We start from the raw sequence: 8,900 nt of genomic DNA on the forward strand, positions 1-8,900 counted from the left end.
TGAATTCGACACACAAAGAGAACTAGGTAGTATCTCACACACAGCTGGCATAGAGTCAATATTACCATCTACTACCTATTTGGTTCATGCAATTGTTAGTAAGTGATTATCATATCCCTAATTCTAATGCCATAACAAGATCCACATTGTTCACACATATATACATTCACACAGTTTGAAAACACACAATTTTGGAGGGGTATAAAAAATCAATCAAAACATGACTACTGCCCTAAATACATAAAAATCTCTTAATTACGCAAAAACAAAACACAACATGAAATAAAACACAATACGATACAAAATTATCCTAGACATGTCTGTTCTACAATCATACCGCAATCGACGGGAAAAGAAGCACGACAATAAAAACTCACGGCTGCATAGTATGCCCACCTATAACTAAAAACTGATTGTCCTTAATGTACTAAAACAAAGTAAAACAGAGAGAGTGAGAACATACCTGGAACGCACTAGGCGTCTGAATCATAAGCATCCCAAGATGGGGGCATAGTAGTTGGTGAAGGCAGTAGTGGAGAAGTGCACTACTAGATGATGCTCCCGCTGTTATAGATGCACACCTCTACCTATCTACAAATGCAGAATTCATTGAATTATTCTTAGCCTTTTTAACGATCTGGTCATATAGTAAATCAGGGTCCTATAAGTCATCTATATGACCTCTCTTAGCCCCAACTTCGAGGAGCTTCTCAATATCCTCCACGAATAAATCAAACTATATCGGTGTGCGCAAAGGTGATATTTGGACCACCTGGGTATAACTAAGAAAGTGGATGCAAAATGACTGTTTGTGAGAGAGCGTACCTCTTCTCGTAATATATCAAAATCCTCCCCCATTTGGGCTAGATTCGGTTCATCTATTTCAGTGAATCGGGCTGTAACCTGTCTCTCAAACTTATCAAACCGTATTAACACCTCCTCTTAGATAATGATACCATTGCTGTCAAAATATAGTAACCCAACAAAGGTTGGGGTCGAATCCCAAGGGAATACATGGACTCATAGAGTTCAGATGGTTTAATCAATGGGGAAAATTAGGAAAGTAAATGAGGGAATTTGAATGGCAATATCAAACAAAGAGCAAATATCAACTTCGATTGTTATCAGTATTGGTGAACATTGGGATTGTGTTCCTTCTGGCTTCTCAACTGCGTAGGCTTATCATTCTATATTGAACCAACCTGATACCTTGCATGTAGAATCGATAAGTTATTTACCATCTACAGTCTTTTGGATGAGAAGACAGATTTCACTCTTTACCTTTTGAGTCTCAGGATGTTGCCTTACTAACTTATATCTTGATTCCACTTAACTGTTACCTTTTAAGTCTCTAGCTATTAGATGAAATCTAACAATCTTACATAGTTAATACCTAATAGCATGGATCAATAGTTAAACTCTAAATTACTATTTTTATTATCTTTTCCTAGTCACTACTCCTCTTTTGGAGTAACTAGCAATAATCTAGGTGGGATCTTAACGTTGGCCACTGCTAAGAAATCTATTATAGTAAAGATAATGCAATGCATGCCATGGGTATCGGTTCAATTTAACAATCACACTTCCCTACTTTGTCAATCCACCAGGGTTTTCACAACCCTAGCTATGGGTTTTAGCCGCTCATGCTTGTAAAGAAATCAATATCATTCATCATTGAAACCAAAGATGAAATCACAATGATACGAAGTGTAAAAACCTACAATCGTAACTGAATTAATCAACTGAAGTTAATACAAGAGAATCCCAAGATCAAAATCGAATCTTGGAATCAAAATATGTTTATGAGTATCAAAAGTGCGTAACTCCTACTAAAAAAACATAAAGGGTATTTATAGTACATGAGGAAACCCTAAAACCAAAGCCCAAACAAAATAGGAAAAAATCAGGCCAGTGGCCATATATGGTCTGCACCTGCGCTCTAACCTTGGGCATAGGTAGTAATTGTGGTCCTAACCTTGGGTGCAAGTAGCGGATGAAAAAATCCAGCAAGTTCAGCTCTTGGTATTTTAGACTTTTTGCACTTTCTTTTCCTACCTACGGTCCGTAGGACCTACTTGCGGTCCGTAGGTTGACTTAGTATGTGCCGAGAGTCATCTTTATAGCTTTTCTTCAATTCTCAAACATGCTTTGATCATAATCATGCTGGAAAGTATTCTGACAAAAGTAGCCAAAAACATCTTTTTTCACTAACTTAACATCCAAAATATGATTTCCTACAAAACATACCCAAAAAGCATCATATCTAACAAAATAAACTCAAAAATTTGCAAATATTCCTCGTTTTAAGCATCAAAAGTGCTATATTTCTATAACACATCAACACCCTCAACTTAGAATGTTTGCATGTCCTCAAGCAGCAAAACACTACAAAATAAAAATAATATTTAACTAGGAGAATCTAAGTGATTCAGCCTGCCAGTTAAAACTTTCAGCTCAGAACACAACACCTTCTCCAATCTCGTTTTTCAAAATAATTATGTATGAACATGGAGCACAACAATGTGATACAATGGGATCAAGGTATGACAATTATATTAGCAATAGACAACTACTTATATGTATAAGTTACACTAGCCGAAACAAGCAAATAACTAGCAATATGAATTAAGCACCCTCACAACAAAGATGTCCCACTCACTCATATGAAATAATGCATATCAATGCAGGGATGGTCAAAAGACACTCACACTCAGAAGAGAAGTTCCAATCAATGCATGTCAAATACCATAGGCTTGCCCTTTTTTCTTTACCTTAGCATTCAGATAGTCAAGTTAGGATCACTATAGGACTTTTCTCAGTTTGTAATATATGGTTGGGGTTGGTATGATACATATGGATATATCAAGTGACTAAGCCTCCTGGGCACTACACTAACTTTGAAGTCCGCACTTTAACTAAGTTTTTACTTTATTTCTACCCTTGGTTCTCCCTTTTATTCTTTATTACACATTCAGGTTGGGTGTGGTATTATATTCTTTCATTTCTCTTTTTTTCTACCACATCCAGCCCTACTAACTTTTTCTCTTATTTTACCCTTTTTCAAACCCATTTTACACTACACACCCCTATGAGAGACACCCTTAAACTTAGGTATTTTGCCTGAGTTAAAGTTCACAACGTCAAAGGAAGAACAAGGACAAAACAGGTTCATTGTAATATAACTGAGAAGGTAAAAAGTTTAACAAGAAAAATAGGCATTCAGGCTCAAACAAGGATCAAGGGATATCATTCACATATGGAAGGTCATTTAGGCTAAGTGTGGACTAAAATAAAAAATGGCTCATGATCCTTTCCTAACTGACTATCTTTCAACATAGGCAAGACTAACCAGACAAGTTTTGAATTCAATATACAAAGGGAACTAAGTAGTATCTCATACGCACATGCACAGAGTCAATATTACCAACTACTACCTATCCAGTTCATGCAATTGTTAGTAATGATTATCATGTACCTAATACTAATGCCATAACAAGATCCACAATGTTCAAACATATATACATATATATTGTAACACCCCCAAAATCGGGTCCCGAGATGTCACACGATGCTTAAGATCATAAGTGACCCCAAGTTAACCCTTCACTGGCATAACTCATAAGCAACTGAACAAAAGTATAAATCTATACAAATCTGTAGAAAATAAATCTTTTATAAATATGATAGATACAAAACTAAATTTACAAGATTACCACTCTACTTTTACAACCAAAACTGAAATGGAATACATCAACTTCTATTGACTGTCTATGAAGCCTTTACTAGTACTGACTGTAGGTAGCCGGATCATGACTCTCGACTAACACAACTCAATACGACTGAGTAAAGAAAATACAACACTTCTTGAACTGTATAACTAAAGCCCTTGAATCAAAGGGACTCATCACCTGCTGACTGGATGCCGCAAACTGACTGAATCTGAAGATGTATACTATACCTTGTACCTACATTCTGAGAAAATATAGCCCGCATACGAATATGTAGGTCAGTACCATAGAAACGTACCAAGCATATGGGGTGAAATGCATATATAAAATAATATCTTAATATCATCATAGTTTATAAAATTATGCATGCTGATATAAATGACTCACTTAGCTCGAATTAAAATCATCATAATCATAAGAGAGTAAAATATATCAGGTGAAATATGTGAGTCATCATAATAAATCTCAATTCACTTCAATCTCGATTCCAAATCATCAAAGCAATCAAATCTCATAACAATTCTCTTTGGAATATATGTTCATTAAATCTTTCGAAAACAATGACTTACTCAAACTCAGTCTTCCAAAAAAATATGTTTTCATCTCAGATAGAAGAATAAGACTTTTCACATTAGATAGAAGAATACACACACACATGTACTGGGAGTCTCTTACAACCGACATAAACCATGTGAGCTACATGAAGTCCAACGTCCAACCCACGTTGGGGAGAGCTGTCCTATCCTTGCCATTGGAGTAGGACCTTAATCATTCTTTTCACTAGTGATCACTATATCAATTAGCCTTAGGATCACATCTTACGAGGGCACATAGTTCTAGGGAGTACCAATCCTGCTATACCTCCCGCTCGGTGCTAAAGACTACTCCCGGGCTTAGCTCAGATCTTTTCAAAAGAAAATCCACTAATAAATATTTCAACAACTCACAACGGGAGCCATCATGCTACCCCTTTATCATAATCAATCAAAAAGTGGATTTCTTTTCTCATTCAAGTTAAAAAATAACTCCTTCAAGACCAAAAGGTCAAATCAATCCAATCTCAAAGTGTATATAACACATTACTTCAACAAAATATAAATTCAAATTGGGTTCAATAACCCATATATCAATAATTGATCAAAACATTTCAAGATTCACACTTTATATATCAAACATGTATGATTCATACGAAAATTTGGAAATTTATCTTTAATCATGAATATTCACATCAACGCTCATGAAATTCATCTTGAAAACATCAAAAATGTTATAATTTCTTCAACAAGAATATAGATTTCAAATTTTCATCTCAAATTCATAAGTAAAGCATGTAAAATCATATATCTTTGTAAAATAATACAAAATTTGGGCACAAGAACGAAAAGGTGTTCTTATTGAAAAATCCCACATACCTTAAACTTGAAGCTTTGAATGAACTCTTGACCTTGGGACTCTATTCGTGAAAATAATGAGTGTTTCTTGTAGCCATCCAAATGGAGATTCCGAATCTCGAAGAATTATTGAAAAATCATGGTTGAATCTTGATATATTTGAATTTTTAGGTTGAAACCCTAATGAATGTTCTTGGTGATTTTGAGATAAAGTAAACTTATCTCATAATCACCAAGAACATTCATTAGGGTGTTTTTGGCACTTGAAGTGAGGTATGCAGTGCATTGCTTATCGCACACATTTAAGTATGCGCCGCATTACTTATCGCACACATTTAAGTATGCGCCGCATTGCTTATCGCATACCTATTCCAGTAGCCATGTGCAATTGGTTAGGCAATGCACTCTACTTCGCAAAGCCATAGCTCCTTGCTCGGGTATCAAATTTTAATGAAATTGGTATCGTTGGAAAATTAATTCAATCATCTACAATTTGATAGGTTTTGGGATGAAAAATTCCATGTATATTAAGAGATATTCACATTTGAAGTTGACCCTTGTAGAATCGAATGTCAAACTTTGGATGAATCAATTTGTCTTAGCTCAACCTTATCCTATGTCATTGCTATAAACATTTTCCACCTCTAAACTACTCCATAGACTAGGATAATGATCATGAAACTTGTATTCATATGAGAATCACTTGGATTAGAGCTTAGACGCGCAGGAACGATGGTTAGAATTCTAGCACGAAAATATGGGGTATTACATTATCTCCCCCTTGGGAACATTCGTTCTCGAATATGGATTATTAACCTGAAACACAGAGGAATATTAGTCTTCAAGCTATCATGTGTAACTGATAGATTGAATCACTGGATCTCAAGAATAATGAGCTACTGAACTGGTCTGGAAGTGCATGAATCCTCAAGAAAAATAACTATATGGCTAAGATAGAAACGAGAGTGTCAACTTATGAGTAACCATTTTTGCACTGGATCTGATCTCATGAGAAAGGATGAGAGTTTTATGACATGAAAACTCAGGGTATTACAACATCCCCCTCTTGGGATCGTTCGTCCCTGAATGATAATAATTTGATAAAAATACTAGAAAGAGACTGTGATACTACACAAGATACTTACGAACTGAATCTTGACTTAATATCTGAAACTGATGCATGAACTGAGCTAAATTCGTAATTTAATTGGACACAAAAACATTGCCTCTTGGAATGTACATACGTATAAGACTGCGGATAGTAAGACTAACTGGAAAATTAAGAATCTATAGGAGCTTATCTCCTTGCTTGCTAAACTAGATTACAGGTTATATAGACTGGATCATACTGACTACCCATACTCAAATGGAGTATTTCTTCAGCACTTTTCTACGAAATTCTATTGACATTAGGGAGCAAAGAATTTTGGGCATGCTCTGAACAAGACATTTGACTAAGGAATTACAACATTGATATAACTCTATAGCATGAAATATAAATATATAACTCATAAACTAGGATAGAATTGCTATGCCACAGGCAACGCAACTTCTTACTTTCAAGCTTAGCATCACTTCTCAAATGCTCTCTCAACTATACTATTCCCCATAAATACCATACTCATTTGATTCAACTTATAATTCTCATATTGGCAATGATAAATCTTTCTACTAAGGTCTAAACTAAACTAAGTTCTCTCACCATGATCAAGCCTAACACTAAATCACAAGATACAACATGCCAAACCACAATACTAGTCTAAACCATAAGGTTCAATATTCTATATCTTCTTAGAGCTCACACCTTAAGCATAACATGCCTTACCATTTCAATGACTAATTTAAAACTCTTGATATAGATTGACTAGTGCATATTGCATTCATCATCTTACACCCAACATGGCATTCAAGCCTATCATTAAAAATCACATATAACTTGAAGGCAAATACCCCTGAAGGCATACTTTGTATATTCTCTAAACCTTTATCAACAATAATTTTCTTGCACTATTCTTAAGAACATACACATAAATTCTAACTAACCATGACATGTATCAAAGACTTGGCCTCAATCTTACTTCACTCTTTAGCCTTAGATAGAAAAACATAAATAATCTTTCTTAATGAGAGTCATCAACTCTCTCACATATAAACCATTGCTTATCCACTATCATCACCACTATCTTAACATAGGAAGAGGTCACCGAAGGGATAACACATAAGAACCTGAAGCACGGAAACTACACTACATAACATTAACACTTATCTTAGTCCTGAGGAATAAAATATCAAAGGCATAAATTCATTAAAGAAATCTAAGCTGAGGACATGCATGATATAATGCGAACTTCACTAATATCATGGGTTTAAAAACTGGTAATACTCTGAAACATGAGTTCATACTTATCATGAGCTATTCAACATAAGACTGGAGTTCATAGATTCATGAGAGATAATTCAAATCACAGAGTGAAGCTGTTACATACTTGCTAGAAGCTGAGAATGGACTTGAGCATACATGATGGGTATAAGCATAGGCATGTGGCATGGATTTATCATGCAAGTGATGGATTTGGTGTTATAATGAATGAAATCCAAGGAATACTCTAGAGTAAGAAGGGATCACTATCTCATCATAACTCATTATTGACATGTATTACAGTCTAATTCTCAAAACTCGGTTTGGTTCTTCACTAACCATCTCCCCCTTAGGTCAAAGCTGGTATTCTAAGTATGATGGTCTACTCCATATCCTTGAGATTAAGCCATAATTTCATCATTCTATTACCTACACATAAATGCTAAACTCACAAGAATAAACTAATTTTGAACTTACCAACTTCATTCTTGAACAACCCATCCATATGTCATTCTTAATCTCTAGCTTCAATAATCATCATCAAAGACTTACACTCTTATTTGCAACCATACTTACATCTCTAATCACATAATCATAGCCTACTAAGATCACACTTCTATACTTATATTTTTCCCAAACCATGAGAATGATAATCATACTTAAAAGGCTCAACATCTTTAATCATAACTCCTTAACTTAGCTATTAAGAACATTATAAATTATCTAACTAGCCTTTCTCCACCCAGCAACTCAACGTTACTGCTAACCACACAACATGCAATAATCCTCAAAAAATAATGCAGCCCTATAGCACCTTGGTCATACCTCTACATCATACTTTATTATGAACACATGATCTTACATTCTTGCATACATTGTTCAGGCCTACTAGATCACCTCCATATAAGTAGAATCAACAACCGAACCCTCAACTGTTCAAACTTAATGTCTAGTGCTAAACATGATTTACAACCCAATCTAACACACAATTCTTACTTCAAAACTATAGAACACAATATTAAGAAAAACTAGTACACAATGACAATCGATCATAATCATATGGCCTATCTTATTCATAATCCGTTAACACATCCTCCTTCTTCACATCATTACTATTTACCCATCTTCACACCTAAATTACTTTCATGCTCTATAAATTTCAACTAAACTTCTTCTTGGAATCTCAGGAAAGCCTAAATTAACAATACTCAACCACTAAGTACTTCCATCAAAACCTATACTTTCCTAGCACAACAAATACCATCAATAACTCTTTTCATACTTCAAGCAAACAACAATCCACCTTAACTAATAATCTCCCTCTCTAACTTCACTAAACTAATAAATAAGGGTATATCACTTCATTACTAATTCAATTATAAGCAAAAATTTAGCTATACATATTCAATAAATCACCCTTAC

The sequence above is a fragment of the Capsicum annuum genome, chromosome 11 (assembly GCF_002878395.1).
Source record: "Capsicum annuum cultivar UCD-10X-F1 chromosome 11, UCD10Xv1.1, whole genome shotgun sequence".
In the NCBI taxonomy this organism is placed as follows: domain Eukaryota; kingdom Viridiplantae; phylum Streptophyta; class Magnoliopsida; order Solanales; family Solanaceae; genus Capsicum; species Capsicum annuum.